This window comes from Macaca fascicularis, chromosome 15 (assembly GCF_037993035.2).
Source record: "Macaca fascicularis isolate 582-1 chromosome 15, T2T-MFA8v1.1".
Classification (NCBI taxonomy): Eukaryota; Metazoa; Chordata; class Mammalia; order Primates; family Cercopithecidae; genus Macaca; species Macaca fascicularis.
The window spans coordinates 5,465,614-5,493,100 of NC_088389.1; the positions used below are offsets into that span (position 1 = coordinate 5,465,614).

General features: G+C 58.0%; 1 protein-coding gene, 1 long non-coding RNA gene and 1 pseudogene across 9 annotated transcripts in view; 2 read left to right on the forward strand and 1 right to left on the reverse strand.

Moving 5' to 3' along the window:
• Window positions 1-27,487, forward strand: part of VAV2 (vav guanine nucleotide exchange factor 2) — a 235,454-nt gene that overhangs the window by 94,272 nt on the left and 113,695 nt on the right. The gene's annotated exons all lie outside the window — the stretch shown is intronic.
• On the reverse strand, window positions 2,150-10,129 carry LOC141408580 (uncharacterized). Its single transcript, XR_012424137.1, has 2 exons — window positions 9,952-10,129; window positions 2,150-2,887 (listed from the first exon to the last, which is right to left on the reverse strand). It is a non-coding gene; the product is annotated as an uncharacterized lncRNA (long non-coding RNA).
• Window positions 6,498-7,286, forward strand: LOC135967325 (uncharacterized; annotated as a pseudogene).

Below are 27,487 nucleotides of genomic sequence, written 5' to 3' on the forward strand. Positions count from 1 at the left end.
TCCCCTCTCCTCCCCTCCCCTCCCTCCCTCCTTCCCTTCTTTTTTTTGTTGAGACAGGGTCTTACTCTGTCACCCAGGCTGGAGTACAGTGGTGTTATCATGGCCCACTGCTGCCTCCATCTCTGGGTTCCAGTGATCCTCCTGCCTTAGCCTCCCGAGTAGCTGGGACCACAGGCATGTGCCACTATGCCCAGCTAATTTTTAAATTTTTGGTAGAGGCCAGGCATGGTGGCTCACGCCTGTAATCCCAGCATTTTGGGAGGCCGAGGTGGGCGGATCACCCGAGGTCAGGAGTTTGAGACCAGCCTAGTCAACATGGTGAAATGCCGTCTCTACTAAAAATACAAACATTAGCTGGGTGTGGTGGTGGGCGCCTATAATCCCAGCTACTTGCTACTTGGGAGGCTGAGGCATGAGAATCGCTTGAACCCAGGAGGCGGAGGTTGCGGTGAGCTGAGATCGTGCTACTGCGCTCCAGCCTGGGCAACAGCGAGACTCCATCTCACAAATAAATAAAATACATTAAATTTTTGGTAGAGATGGGGTCTCACTATGTTGCCCAGACTGGTCTCAAACTCCTGGGCTCGAGTGATCCACCCACTTTGGCCTCTCAAAGTGCTGGGATTACAGGTGTGAACCACTGTACCCGGCCTGAGGAGTCCCAACTGCCCATGGGTCTCCTTAGGTCATCTCCTCCTGGGCCTTGGAGGAGACACTGTTATTCCCCGTTTGTCATGAGGACCCTGAGGCAGACTGAAAATACCCGCGCACTCTCTGTGATTCCTGCCATCCAGAGGCAGGGTCCGTGTCCTCCCCGGATCTGAGACGACCTGTGGTGGCTCTGACCAGGGGAACCTGTCGGGAGAGCCACGGCACCAGCTCGGGCCTGGCTTCATGAGGCCTAGAAGCTTCCCTGGGCACCACATAAAAAGTCCAACTACCTTGCCACTCAACTGATGGTTTTAAATACCAGTTGAGGGGATTAAAAATGATCTTTTAATTTATTTTTTATTTTTTTGAGGCAGAGTCTCGCTCTGTCGTCTAGGCTGGAGTACAGTGGCACGATCTTGGCTCACTGCAACCTCTGCCTTCTGGGTTCAAGTAATTCTCCTGCCTCAGGCTCCTGAGTAGCTGGGATTACAGGCGCCTGCCACCAAGCCCGGCTCATGTTTTGTGTGTGTGTGTGTGTGTACGTGTGTGTGTGTGTGTATATATATATATATATATTTTTTTTTTTTTAGTAGAGAGAAGGTTTTGCTATATTGGCCAGGCTGGTCTTGAACTCTTGATGTCAGGTGATCCACCTGCCTCAGCCTCCCAAAGTGCTGGGATTATGGGGGTGAACCACCACTCCCGCCCTAAAAAGGCTCTTTCTGTTGAGGGTCTGGCATTATGGAGAGAACGCTGGACTCAGCCTTGGAGCCCCTCTGGCCAACCTGCCGGCTCCTGGGTGACACTAGGTCAGTCTGTCTGCCTGGCCTCAGTTTCCTTCTCTGTGAGAAGGATGTGGGGCAGGCCCATCTCCCTGGTCCCTCCCAGCCTCAGGGTACCCGGATGCAGTACGTTGGAAGAATTTGGGATTTTCAAAGGGGGGAAGTGATCGTGGACTTCCCTGGTAGGAGCCTGTGCGTGGTCTGGCTGGGCAGAGTGTCCCTAAGCCCTGTGAGGCCGCTGCCAACCCCCAGCAAGCCCACTGGCTATCTGTGCCTTCCTGGGGTTTCTACAGGTGGTGGGTGCTGGACACTTCTGAAGAGCAGTTTTACTTGGCAGAGGCTGCCGCCTCCCTGGCAGGGAGACGTTTTAGAGGCCTGGGGGCAGGTTGTTTTTTGTTCACTCCATTAATAGCAGTGACCTTTTTGCCTCCAGCGTTAATTAAATACAGACATTTCAGGCATCTGCATGGTCATGGTCTGGCATTATCTTGACCTTAGGCGACTTTGAAATTCCGTATTTGGCCTTCATGCAACGAGGCCTAGAAGAGCAATCAGGGACGATCTGGAAATTGAGAGCTTAGAGCCACACCTTGTGGTCACCCAGAGGTGGGCCCGTGTTGCTGCGGAGGTGGGGAGAGAGCACAGCTCTCTGGCTTGACCACCGGGGATGAAGCTGGGCTCAGCTCTGGGCTGGGGAGACAGGAAGGACCTCGCCCTCCTGGGACCCAGTTTTATTCAAGGAGACACAGCCCAGCTACCTGGGTAACAGGTGATGGATGGGAGGCAAGGGTGGAAGATGTCTTGAGGGACGGACGAGACGGTGGGTTACAGAGGGGCAGAGCAGGGCGGCGGGGGTGAGCCCAGATGTCCGGTTCCCCACCTGGGTGTGCCCTGTGCTGGGCTCCTGACCCAGCAAGAGGCTGAGGCTGGCACCCGCCTGGACACCTCTGCCACTTGGGCGGACAGAGGGGGACTTAGTCTCTCGCTGCTGCTCAAAGGAGTGGCTTTCTTCCCGAGTGTCAGCTCATTTTCCTGCATCCTTCAGCGATAACCAGCATGTGCTGATAGGCTCCCGAGTCGCTTCCTAGTGCCACGTTCTCACAAGCCCAACATTTGTTTTGGTTGGATTTTGTTGTTGTTGTTGTTGAGACAGAGTCTCGCCCTGTCGCCCAGGCTGGAGTGCAGTGGCGCCATCTCGGCTCACTGCAAGCTGCGCCTCCTGGGTTCACGCCATTCTCCTGCCTCAGCCTCCAGAGTAGCTGGGACTACAGGCGCCTGCCACCACGCCTGGCTAATTTTTTTGTATTTTTAGTAGAGACGGGGTTTCACCGTGTTAGCCAGGATGATCTCGATCTCCTGACCTCGTGATCCACCCATCTCGGCCTTCCAAAGTGCTGGGGTTATAGGCGTGAGCCACCGCACCCGGCCTGGTCAGATTTTTTTTTTTTAAGTTTCTAAGCAAAAGAAAAGAAAAGAAAATGTCATTTATATTAATATCGACATTTCCTCCTAAACACAATTCTAGACACAGCTGGTAGAAGTTGTGAAATCAAACCAGAGTGGAATTATAGTGTGGCTGTGTGAATAAAGTGGTCACAGATCCAGTTAAATGAGCAACTACTCTCTGAGAGTGACCTTAACACCAGTTTGAAAGTTTCGCCTAGTGGAGCCGATGATGAGGGTTGCCTAGACCTAACACCGCGAGAGTGGCTGTCATCCCTACTTTTACACCTGCTCTCACGTTTATAAAGATTTTATTCTTTTTTATTTTTATTATTTTATTTTATTTTATTTTATTTTTTTGAGACGGAGTCTCACTCTGTCGCCCAGGCTGGAGTGCAGTGGCCGGAACTCAGCTCACTGCAAGCTCCGCCTCCCGGGTTTACACCATTCTCCTGCCTCAGCCTCCCGAGTAGCTGGGACTACAGGTGCCCGCCACCTCGCCTGGCTAGTTTTTTTTTTTTTTTTTTTTTTTTGTATTTTTTAGTAGAGACGGGGTTTCACCGTGTTAGCCAGAATGGTCTTGATCTCCTGACCTCGTGATCCGCCCGTCTCGGCCTCCCAAGCCTGCTGGGATTACAGGCTTGAGCCACCGCGCCCGGCCTTATTTATTTATTTTTGAGACCGAGTCTCACTCTGTTGCCCAGGCTGGAGTGCAGTGGTGCGATCTCGGCTCATTTCTATCTCTGCCTCCCGGGTGCAAGCGATTCTCCTGTCTCAGCCTCCCAAGTAGCTGGGATTACAGGTGCCCGCCACCACGCCCATCTAAGTTTTGTACTTTTTTTTTTTTTTTTTTTTTTTTGAGACAGAGTCTCGCTTAGTCGCCCAGGCTGGAGTGCAATGGTGCGATCTCGGCTCACTGCAAGCTCCGCCTCCCGGGTTCACGCCATTCTCCTGCCTCAGCCTCCCGAGTAGCTGGGACTACAGGCGCCCGCCGCCTCGCCCGGCTAATTTTTTGCATTTTTAGTAGAGACGGGGTTTCACCGTGTTAGCCAGGATGGTCTCGATCTCCTGACCTCGTGATCCGCCCGCCTCGGCCTCCCAAAGTGCTGGGATTACAGGCGTGAGCCACCGCGCCCGGCCAAGTTTTGTACTTTTAGTAGAGGCAAGGTTTCACTGTTTTGGCCGGGCTGGTGTGAACTCCTGACCTCAAGTGATCCACATGCCTCACGCTCCCAAAGTGCTGGGATTATAGGCGTAAGTCGCCGGGTCCGGCCTACTAACGTTAATAAAGATTTTAGTGTGGCCGCCAATTAAGAAGGCTGAGAACCAGACAACTCTGGCCTTACAAGACAGTTTTTTGCCAATGTTTAGAAAGCTGATCTCGCTCTTTTTCAAGTAGTAGCATCGCTGAGATGCAGTTCACACATGATGGGGTTCACCCGTGTGAAGTGTGCAGTTCAGGGGTTTTCAGTGTATTCACAAGGCCATGTATCCGCCATTAATTTTTAAACATTTTCCTTACCCCCCAAAAGAAACCCCGAACCCATTAGCAGTAACTCCTCATCCCCCCAACTTTCCCCAGCCCCTGGCAGCCACTAATTCAAATTTCTGTGGATTCGCCTGGTCTGGAAACTTCCTATCAATGGAATGTCACAATAGATTGTCCCTGTGCATGGCTGGCACCCCCTGGCATGTTGCGGCAAGAATCAGAGCTTCTCTCCTTTTCACGTCGGAATGATAGTCCATAGCGGCTCCACTGCAATTTCTTCATCCATTCATCTGTTGATGGACATTCGAGTTGTTCATTTAAATGTTTATTTTTTTGCCAAGGTAATTATAGATGCACAAGGCAGAAAGAGTCACGTTACAGACGGGCTTGAAATGAATGGTGACCTCCTGCCTCCGCGACCCCGGCCCCACCAGGCCTCCCCCAGGAGCTGCACCTGCAACTGTGTCTTTAATTCTCCTGCGGTCACCTTTGGAGCCCTCAGGGATCTCCACAGAGCCCAGCACTTGATTCCCTGCTTTCAACACCTGTTGATTCTTTGCTGTAGGAGATGACCCCCTGTCCCCCTCCCCTGCCCCTTGTGCTGATGCTCATTCTCCTGCGGGCAGCCCTTGGCACTTTGGCTTGGAGCTTAATTCCCTCTTTCTTGCCGCCCTGTCCCACGCCATCTCCTGACGCCCCCACGTGATCTTCAGAACATCGACCCCTGCCCTTCCTCCTGCCTCCCGCGTCAACAGCGGTGACACCGGTGGCAAGGGCTCTGTGTTCCGCCTGTGCTGTCTCCCATCCTTTACCCCAGGGTCTAGGGCAGGTGAAGGCTAGCAGAGTGCTCAGTTCTGGACCCTGCCTGGGGTCATGGCAGGCCCTGCTGGGGGACAGGCTGCTGTTTCTCCTCGGGGGCTCCAGGTCTCGGCTTCTTTCCCTGGGGGTCCAGGGTGGGTGCCAGGATCCAGAGCCTCCGGGGGTGCCGTGTGTTCTGAGGAGAGGCCCACGGCCTTCCTTAGATGCCTGGAGGGGTTTGTGGTCCCCTTGGGGTTAAGGATCTGCCTGAGACAGTGGGGAGAGTGCTGGCCCCTCCTCCTCCTGGGAGCCTGTGAACCCTGCTGGGCCCTTAGGCCTCCCTGGACAGAGGGCAACTGTGGCAAAATTTCCCAACAGCTGCCTTGTGCAGGGTCACCGGGGGGTTCTGGAGGTTTCTAGGGGCCTCTCCTTTGGGCTCAGAGGGCTTAAAGGCAGTTTCTGCCTTTGCTGGGCCCTGTGGTCCCTGTGGCCCCTGTGGCCCCTATGGCCATGGCGTTCCTGTTGGTTTCGTGGATGGATGCGCCCAGCCGCCTCGCCTGTCGCCGGCCTTTGTTGAAGGAGCTTAGGTCTCCTTGGGTCAGTTGCACCAGGTCTGGGCCTTGCCGCAGCCGGTGTTTTTTTTTTTTTTTTTTTTTTTTTTGAGACGGAGTCTCGCTCTGTCGCCCAGGCTGGAGTGCAGTGGCCGGATCTCAGCTCACTGCAAGCTCCGCCTCCCGGGTTCGGGCCATTCTCCTGTCTCAGCCTCCTGAGTAGCTGGGACTACAGGCGCCCGCCACCTCGCCCGGCTAGTTTTTTTGTATTTTTTAGTAGAGACGGGGTTTCACCGTGTTAGCCAGGATGGTCTCGATCTCCTGACCTAGTGATCAACCGCAGCCGGTGTTGATGGCCGGCACCATGCCTGGCCAGGCTGGGCCCCGGTTCCTCCATCCTTGGGAAAGGGTGAGACCCTGTGTGTCCACGGTCCCTGGAGCCCTCACAATGCACTTCAGAGCGGGCGTGGTGGTGGCAGTGGGTACTGTGGGCGATCCAGCGAGGTGGCCTCTGGGGCCTCACCCACCCAGCTTCCCTGAATTCTGACCGGCAGTGGAGGCGGAGGGTCGGGAATGGATTCTCAGCCGTGGGCTGTGGAGTGGATGTCGTGCTGCTTGGCAGGGTGGCCTTGGGCCTGTTACTCTCTTCTTTCTCTGCCAGCCTCAGTTTCTGCAGATGTACGGTGGAGATTACAACAGAACTTTCCAGAGGGCTATGAGGGTCCGTGAGGTCCTGTAAAGCATTCTGCTGTGTGTGCGGTACGTGTGGGCACCTGACCCTCGTGGCTGTCGTGTGGGTCAGGTGCGGTGGGTTTCAGGGGCAGTGGTTGGACTCTGGCTTCTCTGCCACTTGCAGCAACGCTGGGCCTCGGTCACCGCAGCTATGGGTGGAATCGCTGTCCCGCCACCCTCCGAGGATCACCATGCAGTGAAAGCTACCGCGTGGCGACGGAGGAAGGCTTGGGCTCCTCCTGTCCTTGGCTGGGCTGGGCGCTCGCCCCTGTTCTGCAGGCGCCGTTGACTTTCTGCGAACCCCGTTTCTTGAAGGTGACCTTTGGAGCTGGCCGGAGTGGGTGTCGGCCCTCTTGGCTCCTTTGTCTAGATTTTGCTTTTATGAAGGCCGGGGAGGGAGGGCTCGCCGCTGGTAGGAGGACGTGCGGGGCAGGTCCTTTGCCGCCTGAGGACCCCAGAGTTGTCACTAGGGCCTTCTCCTCCATGCTGCCCCTCCACGGCGCTGCCTGACTGTGGGACCGAAGACCAGCTGGGGCCCAGCTGCTGTTGCCTCTGCCCCTGCCACCCGAGCCTCCTACCTTCTTTCCTCCCTTCCTTTCTCCTTCTTCCCTTCCTCTTCAGCCCTCTCCACCCTCCACCCTGCAGCTGTGGGGCCTTTGTGTGACCCCTCCACAACCTGAAGGGACGTGGCTGTCAGGCTCCCACCTTTAGAGGCCTGTGGATTTGGGAGGGTGGCGAGAGGAGTCTGTGGGGGAGGTGGGACTCAGGCTGTCTGGTAAGTGCCCACGTCGGACTCAGAGCCTTAGGTCTTGGACTGTGCTGTCCTCTGACAGAATGGGCAGCTGAGTTCGCCTTACTGTGTGCCCAAGGGCCAGGGCCCTTCACTGCTCAGCAAAACCTGCGCCTCATGACCAGGAAGGAGGTGTTCCTGGGCTCACTTTGAAGTCTTTTTGTGAGTCATCATGCTGATGATAATTCTGGGGGTGGGCTTGGGCAAGCTCCATGGATAGAAGCTGCTTGGCTCTTTCTGTTCCCCTTATAAGAACCTGGAATGCTTTTTATTGTCCAGGCTGGGCCAGGTCCACTTTTCTCGTCTACAGTGGCCTCTGAGCTGAAGCCTGGCTCAGATTCGCCCCTCCTCTTGCATCTCTGGTCTGTGAATCTTCTCCTCCCTCCAGCCCTGCAGCTCAGCCTGCCCTGCCCTCCCGGGCTCCTTGTGCCCCCATGTCCCTTGTTGGAGCCTAAGGACAGTTGTCCCTGCTGGACTCTATGCCCGATTCAGGCACAGACACCCACGAGGGATGGCCAGGCAGGTTAGGTGCTCGGCTGCCCTTTGGCCAAGCCCTGCGTGGGGCCCAGGGATCAATGCAGATTGATTTTTGCTGACCCCTGGGATGACCTTGGCCAGGTGGCTTAATTCCATCTCCTCCCCAGTGTGCTTATAGACAGAGGTGTATGTACCAGTAAGGGTGCTCTAACCAGTGTCGAGTGTTGGCTTTCACTCCCCACCTCCTCAACCACCAGATTTCCAAAATAAACAGAGGCCTGTTTGTGTTCAAAGGACGCTCCTGGCTCACAAAGCCCTGCAGCCCCGCGGAGGCACCAGGAGGCCTCACTTCCAAGCAGCACAGCCCCATGGAGCCAACCCGGGCCACCTGTTCCCCCTGGCACCTGAGCAGCCCCCTGCTGATCCCCACCCCTCCCCTGCATCTCCCTTTATCCCCCTCTACCCCTCCCCTGCATCTCCCTTTATCCCCCTCTACCCCTCCCCTGCATCTCCCTTTATCCCCCTCTACCCCTTCCCTGCATCTCCCTTTAATCCCCCTCTACCCCTCCCCTGCATCTCCCCTTTATCCCCCTCTGCCCCTCCCCGGCACCACTGGCCTCTGTTCCCTCATCCCCCACCCTGCCCTTGGGTCCCCTCCACCCCCTACCCTATACTCCCATCCCTCTCCTTCCCCCTCTTCCCCACCCCACCTCTTTCATCCCTTTCCTCTCCCCACAGCCCCTGGCATCCCGTCCTTTGTCCCTCTCCTTCATCCTCCCCATCTCCCTTTCCTCTCTCCCTCTGTCTCCATCTCTCCCCCGACTGCCTTGGTCTACTCACCCACTTCCTCTACCCCTCTCCTCCATTCTCACTCCATGCCCTCTATCCCCACCTCTCCCAACCCCATCCCATGCCTCCCCCTCCATCCCTCCCCTCCATCCCCTTCCATCCCTCTCCCTTCATCCCCCTCCATCCCTGCCCTCTATCCCTCTCCCTCCCTCCCCTCCATCCCTCCCCTCCATCCCCTTCCATCCCTCCCCCTTCATCCCCCTCCATCCCTCCCCCTCGATCCCCCTCCATTCCTCCCCTCCATTCCTCTCCCTCCCTCCCCTCCCTCCCCTCCCTCCCTCCCCTGCATCCCTTCCCTCCATGCCTCTCCTTCCATCCCTCTCCATCCCTCCGCCTCCATGCCTCTCCTCCATGCCTCCCCTCCATCCCTCCTCTTCATCCCTCCCCCTCCATCCCCCCTCCATCCCTCCCTTTCATCCCTCCCCTTCATCCCTCCCCCTCCATCCCTCCCCTTCTATTCCTCCCCTCTCTCTCTCCCCCTCTATCCCCCCATCCCTCACCCTCCATCCCTTCCCTTCATCCCTCCCAACCATCCTCCCCCCATCCTCCCCCCAATCCCTCCTGCTGGGAGTTGGTGGGGGAGGGAGGGAGGAGAAGCTGGAGCTGGAGACTGTGTTCCCAAGGGTGGCATGAGTGCCGGGCCCTGTTAGCCCCCTGCACCCTTGTCCCCCGTGCCTCTGCTTACTGAGCACCTTGAGGAGGGTTCCGGTGCTTCCTTGCAAGAGCTTTGGAGAGAAAATCCTCTTTGCCTTTTTTACTTTTTTCACTCCTCTACCTTATTTCATTTAACTTCCTCATTTCAGACCAGAAAATGCCCAGATAGATATTAGAAGACCTTAAAGTATTTTTGTTCATCAGGTGTGAAAGGTGCAGGTCCTTGCCAGTTTGCAGGGATGGGTGGCTGGCAGTGAGGTAGCAAGAGAGATGCTCCTCCATAGTGCCCACGTCCCAGGCAGTGCCATCGTCCCCACAAGCAGCTCAGGCATGCTGAATATCTCACTCTGCCGTCACCAGCGTGCGGCTTCCACCTCGTGCTTCAAGGTAGCTGCTGAGCTCCTGCCATCTCGTCCACGTTCCATGCAGCAGGAAAGAAGCAGGGGAGGCGGCTGTTTCCTTCTAAGTGCATGACCCTTCCTCACCTCCCCTTCCTTTCTTACAGTGTCCAGAACGTGGTTCTGGGGCCATTCCTTTCTGCAAGGGAGGGTGGGGAGCGCTGTCTTTAGCAGGCAGCCCTGAGCCATCAAGCATCCACCTCTCGTGGAAGAAGGGGAGAAGGACTCTAGGGGGTGGTGGGGGGCAGTAGTCTTTGCCCCAGCTGGGGAGAGCCGTGGCCCCTTCACCCTTGGCACTTTTCCCATTTCTGCCCTCCCAAGTGGTTTCTTGCTGTACCTCTCGGAAAGAAGAAATGTAGTCCGGGGCTGGGAGTCTGCAGTCCGTGCTCACTCCTGGGCTTACGGCCACGATTCCTCCTGGATTCCCCACGGCCTGCGTGAGGCGCGCCATCAGCCCCTCTGTGACAGGCACAAGGGCTCCATGTGGTCACGGTGGAGCTGAGTTCTGGCTCCTCAGAAGAAACCACTGCGCAGACTCCCGGCCTGGGCTCCCTGGTTCCACCCCCTGGAGTGTCAGCTGTGTGGAGGGCTCTGTGCCCTGCGGACATGCCAGGTTGGCGTGATACATGCCGCCCGTGCCCTGGCTGCCACTCCTGCCTGGGGATCTGCCTCAGCCCCTGCGGGTCACCCTCCCACACCCTGGCACCACAGCCTCCCAGATTGTGCCCGAATCCTGTTAGTTTCTAGCTAATTTTCCCAGCCAGGATGACGGGTCCTTCCACTGCAGGGACAGTAATTTGTGGGGTCATCCCAGGAGTGGCCCTGCGGGGTCATGTATTATTCATGGGAAACACTAGTATTCCAGCCTGGAGTTCTTTCTTCGTGGAAGCCGTGGAGTCGTCAGCCTTGTATCGATATTAACAGTTGAAACACGAGTAAAACACCGTCACGTCGGGAAAGTCTGATTAGGTTTAACAGGGGACAGAGAAGAAAGAAATTTTTTTTTTTTTTTTTTTTTTGTAAATGAAATGTCTAACGAACAAACAGCTGAGCCTCGTTGGGTGCCCTGGGGAGTTTCGTCGGATTTCATGACGCACTCGGTCGCCGCAGAAGCAGGTGCCGATGGGCCGGCTAGCTTGATGCGTTTGTGCGGTTGCAGTGTGGGACTGGGGTGGTCCTGGCTGTGGGGCTGTGGGCTGCCCGCACCTGTCCCAAGGAAAGCTGTGTGCTCCCCCAGGCCCTGGACCCAGTGCCTTTCCCTCCCAAGCATCCCTCAGTCTTTCCAGTGGTGTCAGGGTGGCCCTGGGGAGAGAAGGGAACCAAGGGCCACAGATCACCGTGCCCGTAGCCACCTTCACCCACCCCCTTGACTCTTAGGCTCTTAGGAGGTGTCAGGCCAGTCTAGAAAGCCGGCAGCTAGCACTCAGAGTGGGCGTGCTCTCTCCCACACAGGCGCAGGCACGTTCTAGGCTCGTGCCCCTGAGCCCCACTCTTCAGCACTCCCTGTAAGAGAAACTCTGTGATGACTCTAATTTCCTGGACGAGGAACCCAGGCCAAGACATGGGAGTGGGGAGGCTTGTCTGGGGTCCCCCGACATCCGACCCCCTAGCCTGTGGTTTGCTGGGCCTCGGTTTCCCACCCGGAGGGCAGAAGAGCAGGTGTCACTGAGACCCCTTTCAGCGCAGCTCCAGATCCCTGCTGGGCCTGCTTCAGGCCGCCCTGATCTCAGCAAAGAGCTCCTCAGAGGTGAGGCTTCCCTGGGACGTGGTGTCCTAGCTCCCCCTGGCAGGGGCACTTCATTTCAATGCTGTTCGTGTCGTCTCCTTGTGAATGATGGGCCGTCCGCCAGGGCCCGACGTCCTGTAATTGGGGTAAGTGTCACTTTTGTTTTCTGCGGTGGGGGAAATGAAATTGTGTGTGCACACAATTAATCTTGCTAATGGCAGCCTCCCTGGATCTGGAAATTAAATGTTAAGTATCTTGAAGCCAGCCGCTGGGATGACGCCCTTTGGAACAGATCAGTCGGCTCAGGCTCGTGATACTAATTGGGGTGGAGTCTGGTGTTTGTCTAGCTCTGACCCTGTTTGGGGGACGTGGGTCTCATCGTGTCCACGGTGAGGCTGAGACTTGGAGGTGTGGAAAATGGAAAAGCCCTTCCCAGAGCTGCGTCCGTCTGTCCGTCTGTCCTTGAGAGTCACGTGGCTCCTGGACACAGTGGTTTCTATGGAAACGGCCCCATGACCCGGGGCCGGTGGTGTAGGGACGGACATGTCTGGGCCCGCCTGGCCCTCTTTGGCCTCGGGTTCGAAAGAACCGGTGGCCCGGAAGGTCCAGGTGTGCGTGGCCCCCACACGCAGTTGCTGCTTTGTTTTGTTTTATTGACTGTGGTAAAACACACAGAACATAATATGTAGCTTCTTAACCATTTTCCAGGGCACAGGTCGGTGGCTCTGAACACAGTCACGTTGCTGAGCAGCTGTCACCACCGTCCATCTCCAAAACTGCTCCGTCCGCCCAGGCGGACACTCTGCCCCCGTTCAGCGCTCACCCCGCCTCCCCTGGCCCCTGGCTCCCCACTTGTGTTTGCTGTCTGCAGGAGTCTGCCGGCTCCAGGGGCCTCGTGTAAGGGAGTCCTGCAGGGACCTCCTGTGGGGAATCCCGTGGTATTTGTCCTTTGTGACTGACTTATTTCCCTTCGCACAAGGCCCTCAAGGCTCATCCAAGGGGTGCTCCTGGGCAGGGTCTGCCCCTTCAGCCTGAGCTCAGGCTTGGGAACTGGGGGTTCCCGGTGGGAAGCAGCAAGGAGTGGCTGCCTCCCGTGGACGCTGCGTTGCTCTGCGTGGAGGACGGTCGCTGTGAACGTGCCTCGTCTTTCCTTCGGGGCTGGTGGTGAGGAGGCTGGCCATGCAGGATCCTTACCTTCCATCTCTCTGCATCCGGAGGCCTGTCCTGGGCAGCTGGGGAGCTGGAAGTCCCCGGGAGAAGTGGAGGCAGCCGGGGCCACAGGAGAGCCCTGGGCCGGTCCAGCTCTGTCACCTCCACCTGCAGTGTGGCCTTGGGCAGTGATTTCCCTCCTCGGGCCATAGTTCCCTCATCTTGCAATGGGGGCTCATCCCACCCACCCCCGGTTCTCCTGGGGATGTAATGGGCACTGAAGATGAGAAGCCCTGAAAATGCAGAAGCAGACCCTGGGTGGGGAGCGTGGGATGGGAGGCAGAGGCAGGGGCAGGGGCAGGGGCAGGGGTGGCTCCTGGCCTCGCCGATCGCGGTGTCTGGCTGGCCATCAGCCCTCTGGTCTGTGTCCTGGCTGCTGTGATCTCATCCCTCAGCCTCTGATGTCCCTGGGGTGCTGGGGTCGGGGAGGGTCTCTGCTGGGGGTAAGTGGAGTCCGTAGTGTCTCCAGGGAGGCGTGTGGGGAATGTGTGTGTGACTGTGGTGATGGCTGCGCAGTATGAGTGCTGTTCGGTGCTGCTGACTTGTGCGGTTTGAAAATGGTTAAGAAGTTACATTTTGTGGGGTGGGGTAGGGGGGTGGGGCGGGATCCACATGGCCCTGGGGCTGCCCTTGCTGTTTTTAGAGTTAGGGCAGGATCTTAGGCCCTGTGAATTCCCCGGGGCCAGATGTCCACGCCTCTGAAAATCCAGCTTCTGGGGCATCCCTGGAGTGGCAGGTGGGTGGGCTTGGAGCAGCTGTGTTCAGTCTTGTTTCCCATCCAAGGGGGTCTGGGGGCCTCACTGCCCCTTCCCCCACCCCCATCCTGGGGTAGTTTTATGCTTCAAGGCAATTAGTTTCCATGGCGAGTCAGGAGGTCAGTGGGTGTGAACAGGCCCTTCCTGCTGAGTGGGCCGCAGATGGCCCCTGCCCCACCCTGCCCCAAAGGAAGTACGACTTCTGCGTGGGGCCTGCTGCCTGGGCCCTCCTCTGAGTTGGGCTGAGCCCCAGGGAACCCCTCTGGGAACCACCAAGGCTGAGGGAGAACAGGAGGGCGGGGGCTGGGGAGGGGGGCTTGGCACCTGCCTTGTCTGGCTTCCCTCCCCTGTGTGATTGGGAAAGTCCTGCCTGAAGGGCAGCCTCAGCCCCTGGGCCTCCCGGGCATCTTGGAAGAGTGGAGTACACCTTTTCCTGCCCACCTGCCCCAGGCCGGGTCGCTGCGCGCCGTGAGCCCGGCAGAGCCCTGGAGTACGGATATGAACACAGGCGTTTGTGCTGGCAGAATTCGCCTGCTCTGCTGGTCACAGAGCTCTGGCCCTCGGTGTGCAGCCACGGGGGTTCTGGACGTGGGTGTTGCCAGCAGAAGAGGAAGGTCTCGGCGGGGTAAATAATGTGTGCAGGTGCCCTGCGGAGCGGGGCCGAGTGAGCTCAGTGCTGTCTCTGGGCCTGTCTTGTTTTCTTGTCTCCAGTAGGAGATTGGGGATTTGCATCCCCCAGACACAGGAGCAAGCACGCGGGCCTCACCGACTCCGACACGGGGCCTGAGCTCAGGTGTGTGGTGGCCTCAAGTCTGGGGCTTCTCCGTGTCTGGGACGAGGTTAGAGATGGACCCTGGCCAGAGCTCAGACTGGTGTCTGACAGACGTGGGTTTGAGTCCTTGGAGCTGGGCAACCTTCAGCAGGTTACGTAGCCTTTCTGAATTATAATGGACCTCCCTGTGGCAGGGTTAGGCACAGGGCAGGCTCTGAGACTCCTCCTTCAGGATGGAGGCTTTGTGACCGCTGCTCAGATGCCTCTAGGCTGAGGCCAGCATCAGACAAGGCCCAGCCCTCATGTGCTGATCTCGCGGAGTTTCTTGCACGTGACGGAGGCTTCCCACCTGCAGGAAGCTTTGGGGTTGCCTGGGACCCTAGGCCCCACATGGGTGCTCCTTCCTGTCTTTCCCTTCCCGCCTGCGTCAGCCTCTTCACCCCTGGTTTCTGAGCTGCATCCCAGCCTCCCAGGGTGTCTCTGGGCCCGGCTGGGCCTTCCCGCCCCCCCACCTGTCAGTACGGAGATGGGACCAGATCAGTCTCCTCCACGTGCTTCTCTCTCTGGGATTTGTAACAAGTTTAAACTTGGTTGTCTAGCACAGTCCCCTTAATCGTGGGTGTGTAGGTAGCTGAGAACTTTGGTTCTCAGGAACACCTGAGTTTGGTTGTCACCAAATGGGCCTGTGGTTCCTTCCAGCCCAAGGGTAAGTGGGTGAGTGCTTTGTGAAGGCTTTGTGCCGGCACCGTGGTGGGTTGCGAGGTCAGGGACATGGCATGGAGCGTGTGCCCACCTCCACCTTGGGGCAGCTGAGCATCACCAGGTGAGGCCAGATGCAGAGTCCAGTCGTTTCAGAGCTGTTAGATGGAAATTCGAGGTGGGGGCCCCGCAGAACACCATGCCTTGGGAGGGGTCCACCCTGGGGTCACATCTCACCTGCAGCCTGAGCACGTTGCTTGTGTAAAATCTGAATGACAATTGCACGCTCCTGGCAGTGCACAATTATTAATAAATACGGCACTTGCGGAGTCCACAGCGGCAGGCCGTCGGGAAGTACTGGCCGCCGCTGTGCCCTTGGAGCAAGACTTGTTTTGGAATGAGAGGGCTCTGAGAAACACAAGTCGCTGGGCCGTGCTTGCTCATCGATGGGGCAGGGATGCCTGAGCACACCAACCTTGAACTTGTGGGGAAGAAGCAGAGGCAGACAGTGTGGCTGGGCAGGGCAGGAGCTCCCACTGCAGCTGGACGTGGACCAAGTAGACAGCCACGGGGGCTGCATGCGTGCCCCTCGCTGGGCCGCCCTTGGTTGAGTGGGCTCAGAGGTTCACAAGAATCAATTGCAGGACACTGTGGAGCAGATGAAGTCACTGGTTCAGAGACGATTCGTGCATTTTGATGAATATTGGCTGTGCTTTCCAGTCTGCTGGAGAGAACCCTCCAGAAGGGCCCAACTTACCTAGGCTCTGTCTGTCACTGTGGCTGGCTCAGATGGGGTCGTCCGCCTGGAAGTGGAGCCTGTGGAATTATCTTTGGAGTCTTTGGAATGATCTAGGCTGCGCCTGTCACTGTGGCTGGCTCAGGTGGGGTCATCAGGCTAGAAGTGGGGCTGAGGGTGTGAGTTGTGGACAGTGCTGCGCCCCTCTGGCTGAGTGGGAGGGGATGCTGGTGTGCACCTGCGGTCCGTGATAGCGCTGCCTGCCCAGTGGTCCTTCCTTCCCTGGGTGTGTGGTTCTGCTCCATACCAGCATTCTCATGGAGCCATCAAGCTTATCCGTGTGTTTTGAGTGAATAAAGCTAATTAAAAGTCTTTGGAGTTAAAACATGTTTAAAGCCAGAGGATTTTTTGTTTGTTTGTTTGTTTTGTTTTTGAGACAGAGTCTCACTCTGTCGCCCAGGCTGGAGTGCAGTGGCGCAATCTCGGCTCACTGCAAGCTCCGCCTCCCGGGTTCACGCCATTCTCTTGCCTCAGCCTCCCGAGTAGCTGAGACTACAGGCGCCCGCCCCTGCGCCCGGCTAATTTTTTCTATTTTTAGTAGAGACGGGGTTTCACCATGGTCTCGATCTCCTGACCTTGTGATCCGCCCACCTCGGCCTCCCAAAGTGCTGGGATTACAGGCGTGAGCCACCACGCCCGGCCGCCTGGCTGATTTTTTGTATTTTAGTAGAGACGGTGTTTCACCATGTTGGTCAGGATGGTCTCGATCTCCTGACCTCATGATCTGCCCACCTCAGCTTCCCAAAGTGCTGGGATTACAGGTGTGAGCCACCACACCTGGCCTACTAGAATCAATTTAAGCAAAGTTGCTAGTCACCTGTGGACCTCAGGTGAGAGTTTTGGGGTGTACTTGAGCCTCACAGTGGCACTGGATCCCGGGGAGGCTTCTCATCTGCTGCTTTGGATAGTGAGCTCCCTGTCACAGGAGGCGTGCAGGAAGCTGCTGGTGGCATTGCACGGGTGACCGGAAGCCTCCCCAGGTCCAGTGCCTGGGGGCTTGCTCCGGCCGAGCCAAAACCTGCCTGCTGCTGGTCCTCCTGCCTGCCGTGGCCGGGGATGACTTGGGAGTCTGCAGGGTGAGTGGTTGTTCTATCCCCTCATTGTTTCAACACGTTCCGATGAATTTTGAAGTGCCTGAGCTTCTGCAGCAGGTCAGCAGCTGACTCGGCTCTGTTCCTCTCCCCGGTCCCGACTGCCCCCTGTGGCCCCACATTCACCTGGCACACCCCGGCGGGGAGGCTGTCTCAGCGGATGGGTCTCCGCGCCTTCGCTCCTCTGTGGGTCCACCATTTGTGCAGAGAATCGTTGTCAATTACCAGGGCTCTTCGCATGATTAGGGGAATGTAAAATGAGCAAATGATGAAGGGCTCATCTGCTCCAGGAGTGGTGTGTGGGGAAATCCGAGCCTTTTGCAGGCTCAGGGACTTGACTTTCCATGCCAATTAGGAGGGAAGGATCCAGAGAGAGCAGCGGGGGGTGGGGGCACAGGGATGGAGCCTGGGGAGGTTGTTCCCTGGGAAAGCGGGCCATTAGGGGGCCAAGCCTGGTATGGGGTGGGTGTGGGGCTCACATCCCGAACCCGGGGTGCCAGGGCCCTCTGGGGAAGGTGGAACCGCTGTCCCTGCAGTCACAGCACACCATCCCTGACTTCTTGGCATGGCAGAGTCCCTCTTGTCCTCCTGGGCCTCTCAGCTGTCACCCCCCACTCCCCAGGGGTCCTGTCTCAGTGGCTGGCTGCCTCTGCCGCAGGGGTTCAGGGGCCCCGGGAGTCACCTTAGGGCATCTGTATCCCTAAGCCTATCTGCTCTGAAGGGCTGAGCACTGCATTTGCGACATTTGTCCTTGTTCTGGCGTCCACGGTCTGCCATAACAAAGTATCACAGGCCTGGTGCCGCAAAACAAGGGGGATTTATTCTGCCCTCTCCTGGAGGCCAGAATTCCAACCTCAGGGTGTTGTCGGCAGGGCCATGCTCCTTCCAGAGGTCCCGGGGGCAGCATCTGACTTCACATGGCCTCCCCTTTCTCCCCATGTCTTTTCTCTTCTTTCAAGGGCCCTGTCACAGTGGATTGAGGGCCCCCCTTACTCCAGGGTGACCTCATCTTCACTCATTACATCCGCAGTGATCGTATTTCCAAAGAAGTTGGCATTCTGAGGTTCCGGGAAGGACATGAACCATAGGGGATGCTATCCAGCCCCGTACAGATGTCGGTTGGCTGTGACGGCAGCATGTTCAGACCAGGCACAGCAGGGCCGCCCCTTTGGGGCTGTGAAGGCTGAGCAGACAGGGTCTGTGCCCGTGGGGGCCTGCGTGCTTCACCTCCTTCATTGCAGGGTTCAGTCTGGACCCAGCATGTTCTTTGCCTTGCTTTCTGTTTATTGACAGTCTGCTTCCTGCCCTGAAATCTCCAAGAGCTCTGCAGGGCATGGCTGGGCCTATCTGTCCACTGTGTCCCGTACAGCCTGGGGCCAGCCACACAGCTGTCTGGGACGGCTGCCTCTTGCCTCTCTTGTTTTTGGCACCGTATCTTTTGGGGGAGGAGCCCTCTGGAGAGCCAGTGGAGACTAGGTTGAAACCTTGATGCCCTCCTTTGTAGCCCCGCACACCCCCTGGGCACCTGCCAAGCAGGAGGCGTCATGCTGGGATCCTGTGCCAGGCGCCCTGGCAGGTTCTCGGCACATACTTGCGGCATGTCTGATCTGTGCCCTCCCCGGTATTGCCGTGATGCCAGTTGGGGTCACTGAACTCATCTGCCCCCACATTCTTCCAGAGTAGTATGAAGGACGGAATTGGTTTTGATAGGACATTAAATAATTAATTTCTGTCTGGGCTGAAAATACAGAATATTAAATTATACATTTGGTATCAGACACATGAGAGAGCCTCTCAGAGCTCCCGACCACTTGTAGGCCACCCTCGAGGACGTCTGGGACCTCGGCGGTTTCCAGTGGCTGGCTGCCAGGCCCAGCCTGGATCTCAGCCCTTTCTCTGCACCTTCCCCCTTCCTCATATTCCCGGCTGTGGGCTGGGGAGGCTGCAGGACGCTGTTCAGGGGCCCGGGGCCTTGTCAGTTTTCCTTGTGTCCACCTGCTGCCTCTGCTGGAGGCTGGAGCTGCCTAGGAATCCGTCAGAGCTCGGCTTGGAGCCTCCTTTGCAGCCTTCGTGCAGGGCCTCCCCTCCCGTCACCCAGGCCCTGTGATGGGATGCAGGAGATCTGGGCAGCTCCTCCTTCTCAGTCCTGTTCACAAGCCCCGTCTCATGGGGAGGAAACTTGCGGGGCAACCCCAGACACATTCCAGAGGGCCTTGTCCCACGTCTGCGCTCTGCTCTCTGCGGATAGCATCGTGCCTGAGGGGAGGCCACATCTCTCTGTGTCTAGAGCCCATGGCTCCAAGGAAGCTTTTCTGGGGACAAGTCCTCTGGGCTGTGGGGTGGGAAGCCCAGCAGCCTGAGCGATAGTCCTAGCTCCGCCACCCCAGACCCTGTGCCTGCAGGGCCTGTCTCCCTGCCCAGCCACTCTGGGACATGGGTGAGCCGTGGCTCCCAGCCCTGGGCTGCTGGCCCCTCGCTGGGACCTGCCCCTGTGGAGAGTGGGGTGTTGCTGCCCCTGGGAGCACCTGACAGTGGCGGGGTGTGCTGTAGGCACCGAAGGCGACACCTAGGCTTGTGCCCAGGGATCCTCGTGCGCCTCACCTGCCTCCATCCTGAGCCACGGCCAGTGTCCTGGAGGGCCGACCGCAGAAGCTGACCTGCTGCCCACCTGACCCGCCAAAGGGGCAGCCCCCACTTTACCTAGATATTTGAGAGCAGTTTGAGACTCAGCAAAATTGAGGAGCTAGTGCAGAAGAAGATTGTATTCCACACCCGGGTCCCCATCCACACCTTACAGTAGTTAGTGCTTTGGTTCCAATGAATGAATCAGTGTGGACCAGTTGTCGCTAACTGAAGTGACTCTGGCTTCCTCAGTTTCCCCCTTATGTCCTCGGTCCCAAGACTCATCAGGGACCGCACATCACATTCACCTGGCCATCTCTTGGTCTCCTGGGCGGTGGCATTGGCACTGCCCTCCCGCACCCACCCCTTCTTTATATACAAGATTTCTGCTGGAGAAGCTGTCCCTTTCTTTTTTTTTTTTCTTTTTTTTTTTTTTTTTTTTTTTGAGACGGAGTCTCACGCTGTTGCCCAGGCTGGAGTGCAGTGGCGCGATCTCGGCTCACTGCAAGCTCCGCCTCCCGGGTTCACGCCATTCTCCTGCCTCAGCCTCCTGAGTAGCTGGGACTACAGGCGCCCGCCACCGCGCCCGGCTAATTTTTTGTATTTTTAGTAGAGACGGGGTTTCACTGTGGTCTCGATCTCTTGACCTTGTGATCCGCCCGCCTCGGCCTCCCAAAGTGCTGGGATTACAGGCTTGAGCCACCGCGCCCGGCCATCCCTTTCGCTTTGTATAAAAGGCATCTTTTATAAAACCATTGGTCAGATCCAGCCTTATCTGACCTGGGAGTTCCCCACGGCTGCCCGTAAGGCCATTGTCCTTCCATGCCCTCCTTTATCATCTCATGAGTCCCTGAGCCTGGCTGACAGGTCCCTCACCGCCTGCCTGGTTCAGTGGCTCCCTCTCAGCTCAGCTGCTTCCTGCCCACTCTCCCTCCCTATGCTGCCTGCTGGCTTCTTTCTCCAGTGGGGCACACAGAGCTTCTTGGGGACACACCTTGTACCCTGGTGTCCGGGGCTGCTCGTGAGTGCCAGGTGGGCAAGGGGCTGGTGGAAGGATGCCTGGCCCTTTTTCCTGCAGACAGCGCAGATGGGTCTAGGTGGGTCCTTCCTTGGCCTGTCTTCCCCACCCAGCGTCTCTTTTTTCTCCTCCACTTCCAGATGGCCTTGTTCTTATCTGTGTCCTCACCCTCGTGGTCTTAGATAATCTATTCTGGGAAACGTGCATTTTTGAATCCTACCCTTAGACAGGAAAAGAAAAATCCATAAAGTGGCTGTTTTGGGAAGTCCCTGGATGGGCCAGGATTAAGCAGTCATCAAGGTAAAACCGCTTGGAAGCAAATCTGGACGCCGGAGCTTCGTCTGCGGCCGGTTTCCATCTGTTTCCATAAACACAAAGCACAGGGGAGGAAAAATCACTTTAGACCTTTTTCCTACAGGGGCTCGTATTGCACAGATCGGACTTGCAGCTTGCGAGGCGACAGGGATTCTCGGATCGGTTCTGCTTTGGAAAGGAGAGCAGGTTCTCGGTTCATCTGAGCCAGCAGTGCTGTTTGTCCTGGTGTGTGCGGCTTGTTGCTTAGATTTGCATTTGGCAGAGGACTCAGATGTGCACTTGGTTGCCCTGTGGGTCTGTAATGTCAGGTACTCAAGGCCGTGGCAGTGCCCTGGGGCCACCTACTGATCAATGCCTTCTTACAGGAGGCTTGCCCGCATATATGGTGAGCCTCTGACACACACTTGTCCATCACCCAGCTAACCCCTGCTCATCTCGCAGGCCTCAGGGTGACAGCACCTCCTCCAGGGGGCCCTCTCTGATTCCTGGGCAGCTCCTGCCCCTTGCTCTGCTTGGTTAGGGGCCCTGCTGGACTCCGTGCTTCCCAGCTGCTCTGTTCTTTACCCTGCGGCGTTGATCACACCCTCCTGGTTCCTTGGAGCTCCAGAGGTCACCCTAGCACAGTGCTTGGGACGCAGCAGCTGCTCAAAGTGGGTTGCACACCTGAGTGAGGAAGCAAGAGCCCCTAAGGGTCCTCGTTACAGAGGAGGGCCTGGGACGCAGAGAGCTCCGGCGCTGCTGCGAGTCTGCAGCGGAGACAGGGTCCAGAGCCAGGTTCAGCAGCACAAGCCTGGCCCGGTCCCCTCTGGAAGGCTGTGTCACAGGACGCCTGGGATGGGGGCAGATGATGCCTGGGGAATGGGGGAACCCTGAGTAGACACCTCTTTGCCCCTGCCCCGCCATGCTCCTCCTCCACGGAGTCAAAGGCTGGATTTGTGGATCTCTCGAATGGGGCAACCTGCCCCTGGGGAAAGGGTGTCTGCCCTCGTGGAGGAGCCCTGCATATGTGCAAGGAAGGCCAGGCTGCCTGGGCCGAAGGCGCTTCCACACCCAGTGCTCAGCCACTGTCCCTGGCCTCTGCCCCCACTGCCCACAGCTCTGCACACCCATTGGAAACCCGCTAGCTGGATGGGGACCCCCTGGTGTGGGTGGCGGGGAGGTGGCCGCTGCTTGGGGGATCCCCCTGCGGTGGTGACTTCCTGGGAATCCTCCTCCTGAGACGGGCGGCAGGTGAGGTCAGCAGGGATGGCCTCTCTAAGGTTGAGCTCTGTCCTGTGACAGACATGCACAGAGGACTTGGCAGTGGCGGAGGTGGGGGCTTGCATCTGCAGGAGGGGTAGCAGTGATGATGGTGACGGCAGCCGAGCAGCCGTGGGCGGTGTGTTGTCTCCCAAGAGTCTGCCTCGCTCACCATGGGCCCCCTGGCTGGCGATGGATGGGGAGCTGCGTCGGCCAGACTCTGAACAATCTTTTTTTTTTTTTTTTTTTTTGAGACGGAGTCTTGCTCAGTTGCCTAGGCTGGAGTACAGTGTCGAGATCTCGGCTCACTGCCAGCTCCGCCTCCCGGGTTCACACCATTCTCCTGCCTCAGCGTCCCGAGTAGCTGGGACTACAGGCGCCCGCCACTACGCCCCGCTAATTTTTCTTTTTGTATTTTTAGTAGAGACGGGGTTTCACCATGTTAGCCAGGATGGTCTCGATCTCCTGACCTCGTGATCCGCCCGTCTCGGCCTCCCAAAGTGCTGGGATTACAGGCGTGAGCCACCGCACCCGGCCGACTCTGAACAATCTTAGTGCTCAGTTTGGTCAGATCCTTTCAGAAGCACCCACCCAGCCTCGATCGTGCTTGGATAGCAGTTGGCTCTGTAGTGCGTGTGGTTTGCCCGAGGCCTTCCTTGTGTGGCTCCTATGGCCGTGGTGGTGCCAGCAATCTGTCCCTGGCCCCTGAGCCTCCTCTGGCTGCCACATGTCAGCGGAGGTGCCCACCCTGTGGTACACCTGGAGCATCCGTGAGACGTAGGCTGGTGGAGAGTGCTGAGCTCAGCCCTAAGCTAAGAGACTGGTCAAAGAGGCCTTTGTCTGCTGAGCCTAAGGGCCTGGGTGGGCCCCACACCCTCCTTTGCCATCAGACAGCCTAGGGAAGAAATACTGGGGGCTGCTGGGGGGCCAAGTGCTTTCCCAGGCCCTCCCAGGCACTCCTGCGGGAGTTCAGAGCAGGAGCAGGTGTGGAGTTGACGTCGCAGAGGATATTCACGCACCTCTGTGTCCCGTGTTACGCTTGCACTTAATAACCGTGTTACTAAGTCATCGTTTCAGAGATAAGGGTAGATATTGGAAAGTTATTGCCGTAGTCTTGAGATACAGTTGTTGATCCCCTTCCCATTAAAATGGCCATTATTAATTAAGGAGGCCGGTGAAGCCACTGGAAACTCATCAACCCCTCCAGGTGATGGCTGCTGTCACCTGTCCCCATTAGCAGACTGGGAATGTGCAGTGGATGACCAGGCCATGAGAGAGGCGTTCTGGGGCGAGGCTCAGTCGGGAGGCTGAGGCCGTTCCTTCTGGGTGCTTTCCCTTTAAGAGCACAAGGCACTGCTTTCTCCTATGCAGCATCAGACCATCAAGCTGATGTGTGCAGGTGACCACTCTGACCCTCAGTTTCATCATCTGACAAGGGGCATAGTAACACTGACTTCACTGGGTGGCTGAGGATTCATGGAGGCAGTGGGGTAACTTCTGAGCCCAGAGCCGAATGTGTCACCCAGAACACGAGCGTTGGCTGTTCCAAGAAGGTTCCTGGCAGTGTGAGGCCCCCACCCTGCTTGTGGGCAGTGGCTGATTTTGGGCTTGTCTGCCTGGCCTGTGGATAGCTGTGTCTGGGGTGTGGGTCCCAGCTTTGTGGGCTGTGTCGTGGCATCGTTGTGCAGAGTGTGGAGGGTGCCAATTACCTGCTGGGAAGAAAAGCTGCTGGCAACCGTTTGAGGGCAGAGGGAGCCTCTCCTCGTACAGCCAGGGCATCCCGGGGCCAGAGGAAGGTGGCAGAAGGGGGTCTAGCAGGCCGGGCAGGGGTTCTGTGGGAAGCAGAAACGGGGTGGCGGTGGCTCAGATATCCACCTACCTCTCAGCCTCCCCTTTCCCCAGGTGGGTGGGGAGGGAGACTCGGGGCAGGCAGCAACTTGCTCAAGGCCGCACCAAGGGTTTAAGCTCAGCCTGGCCCAGACGCCAGCCCTGGCATCTCCTGCCCCTCCCTCCATAGCTGGCCACTGTGCATCCAGACCCAGGGGGCCAGCCTCCCCCATTGTCCCCCTTCTTCAGGCCAGCTCTTTCTGTGTCTCCTGGCAGAAAGGACAGAGGTGGTTTCTCTCTTCCCTGCGTCATCCCTGCACCCAGGCGGCTTTGATCAGCCTCTTAAACAGTTCTGGCTGTGTCCTCTCTGGCTGTGGCCATCCCTGTGGCCTCCTGCCCGGGCCCTCCCGCCATCGTCTTGCATCTGGCCTGGTCAGAAGACTCCTTGGGGCTGCCCCCCTCCCACAGTTCTGCCCTCCCTCCACCCAGTCTCCTCTTTGCAGCCGGAACCATCTCTCAAACACCAGCCTGACCCTGTACTCCCACTGCCCTAGGTGAGGCCAGCTCCTTGCCCCTGTATCCGACAGGCCTCTGCTCTCCGGTCCCCTGTGTGTGCCACAGCCGCTGTCCGGGCCTGTGTGTGGGCCCTCCCCCTGCAAGTTCTCCTTGCTTTGGCTGACTGGCTGCTCTCCCTCAGTCCCAGCGGGCCTGCCTTCCTTAGGGGAATTGTCTTTGCTCCACACCCACCCTGTCCCTTGTCGCCCTAGCACTCTTGTCTGCACAGCACCTCTGCTGGCTGCGGTCAGTGGTGCTGGGTGTGGGGTAGGAGTGGGAGCAGGGCGTGCCTGAATGGGGCCATCCCAGGGGAGACGTGTGCTCCTTTCCAATATTGTATTAGTCAGGGTTCTCCAGAGCAGCAGAGCCAATAGCATATGGATAGATAGGAAGATTTAATACCAGGGACTGGCTCATACGATCCGGAGGACTGAGAAGTCCTGAAATCAGCTGCTGTGAAGCTGGAGGTCAGGAAGGCTGGTGGTGTAGCTCCAGTCCTGATCCGAAGGCCCGAGACCCGAGGGCCCCGTTGGCCTGAGTCCCAGTCTGAGCCCAAAGGCCTGAGAACCAGGAGCACTGATGTCTGGGGGCAGGAGGTGATGGCTGTATCCGTTGGGCAGTGAGTGAATGTGCCCTTCCTCTGCCATTTTGCCCTGTTTGGGCCCCGGCAGTCGGGTGAGGCCCGAGGGTACGGGAGGCGTCTGCTATACTTGGCTACTGAGTCAGGTGCTGGTCTCTTCTAGAATCACTGCCCAGCCACTCTGGAGATAATGTCCTACCTGCCCTCTGGGCACCCCTTAGCCCGGGCAAGATGGCGCCATAGCATTCGCCATCATAAACGTCAATTCATTTTAGAGCCTCTTGTACTAGAGGGGACTAGAGCGGGGGCCTCGTGTGTCTTCCTGTGATGTTTCGCTCCTGGCGCAGGGTGGTTGGGAGCTGAGCTTTTGAAGGGACTGGCAGGGTCAGCCCGGCCGTGCCCTGCAGTGCCGGGCAGTCTGTGCCTTGAAGGGGATTGCCTGTTTCTGTGCTACTTTACCATAGGCCTGGGCCTCCTCCAGGCGACCCTCACTTCGAGCTGCCCAGACGAGGACTCTGGGTTGCCCAGAGCCTGCCTTACGTCTGTGGGGCCCCCTCTGCCTGCTCAGGGCCTGCTCTCTGCGTGATGAGTTCCTTAGTGGGCAGAAGGGCGGCCCATTCTGATCAGCTATGGATAGAACCCAGGGCTGTGGCGCTGGGCTGTGTGGTGGGGGCAGTTGGCTCTGCGAAGCCAGGCCAGGCAGTGGCTGGGGCCTGGGTCTGGCCTTGGCACAGTGGGTTCAGCACTCGGCTCTGGCCCTGTGAACCCGGGTTCCTAACCCACCCTGAGTGACCTCCTGAGCCCTGGCTTGCACACACGTGACCCCGGCACCGTGAGAGTTCAGAGCTTGCTGGCTGTGAAAGAAATGCAGGTGATCCCGTGAAGCGCTCAGCCTGGGGATCTGCAGCGGGAGGGCCTGTGATTCTGTTTTTATGGTGACTGTCCTCATTCCCACCCTGGTTCTTTCTGGGCCTGCTCTGCCCGGACTGGCTACGGGGCCTTGGACGAGAAGCATCCATTTCTAGACCCGTCTTCTCTGTGTGTAAGCTGAGGATTCTGGATGCCTGTTTCCCTCGAGGCCTCTTGCAGCTGGGACGTGGTACAGAGTGGTTGACTCCCTGAGGCCTCCACACCCCACTCCCTGCCTGGACAGCTCTTCTGCAGGGTGGGCTGGGGAGGAAGATGGATCCTGGGGTCCCACATGGGAATCCGCCTGTGTAGACGCCTGTGTTCCAGCCCCTCGGTTCACTGTCTCCACCTCTGGGAAGAGGGAAGGGTCCAAGGAAGAAGCAGTGTGGGAGGCTCTTGGAGGGGGCGAGACATCCGTGTAGAGAGGGGGGTGGGGTGGGGGAGACCAGAACCCCTCCCTCCTGCCCTTGCGGTGCTGTTCCTGTAACCCCGCGTTGGCCTCAGGTCTGGGTGGGTACCTTGAGCTTCCTGTGGAATTCTTGTACCTTGGAGGCAGTAACTCACGCGCTGGGCAGCAGATCTGTGTCATGGTCTCTGGTCTTGCCTCCGATTAAGGAGGGACTGATGCCGCTTGTCTGCAGCCCGGGTCTGGGATGCCTTCCACACTGGAACCCACCTTTATCCCCCCTTTTTCCTGGTGGACAGGGGAGGGAGGCGCTGTCTCTGCCTGGCTCCTGCAGCCACAGCAGCGCTGAGTGATGTCCAGGAGGGGCCAGGGAGTTTCTCTGGGAATGAGTGAGCAGCATTCGCAGACAGTGAGTGGCCCGGCCTACCCAGCCAGTCGTGCCGGGACAGGTTCACTGGCCTCGCAGGCTGCAGGGCCCCACTCAGAAACCTTGCTTTCATGCCTGGAGGCTGTGGTTTGTCCCTCAGCTTCAAATCCAGGATGGATAGCCGGCCCTCCGGGGCAGGGTGGCGTGGAGAGCTGGGCTCTGCTGCCAGAGGCACCAGCCGTCTGCCCCAGCCCGGGTGACTCCTCCTCAGAAACGGGAGAGCCACAGAACTGTCTCGTGGGGGTTTCGAGGGAATAAAATGAAATAAACCTGGGAAAGATCTGGCAGGCAGGAGGGCTAGACGGTGGTTAGCTGTCGTGGAGGACACCGTGTCTGGGACAGAAGAGCCTCAGGCTCCAAACGGGAACCCGTGCTTCTCGCCTGGGCTCTGCCTGGAAGTTGCTGGGTGGGTTTGTGAAGCTCTTGCACCTCCCCAGCTGGGTTTCAGGTTTCCCATCTCACACTTGGAGAATTTGGACCAGATGGTTGCTAAGCTGCTCCCACGAAGGACGGGGAATTCCCCCCAACAGCCCCGACCCCCGACTGATTCCTGTAGAGTTTCCTGGTGGGGAGCAGCTGCCGCCTGATACCTCGTCTGTGCTTGCCCTGGGACACAGGACTTCCATGCTGGCATTAGGAACTGGGGACAGTGGGCAGTCAGCGCTCAGGGGACCCGAGGCTATTGGTGCAGGTGTTTCCCAGGGCAGTGCCACTCCCTTATCGGGTGCTGATCACTTTCATAGGCAGCGTCTGCCCGGAGCACTCTGCAAAGATAGCCGCAGAGGCCAGTGTCTTCAGCGGGGTCACGGTGACCGGTTAGTGACTCCACCGTGAGCACAGTGGGAGTGGGAGTGTGGCAGGACGCCCCTTGCCATCTGTATGTCTTGTGGTTTCCTTATTCCACACACAGGGGAACCGAGGCCCAGA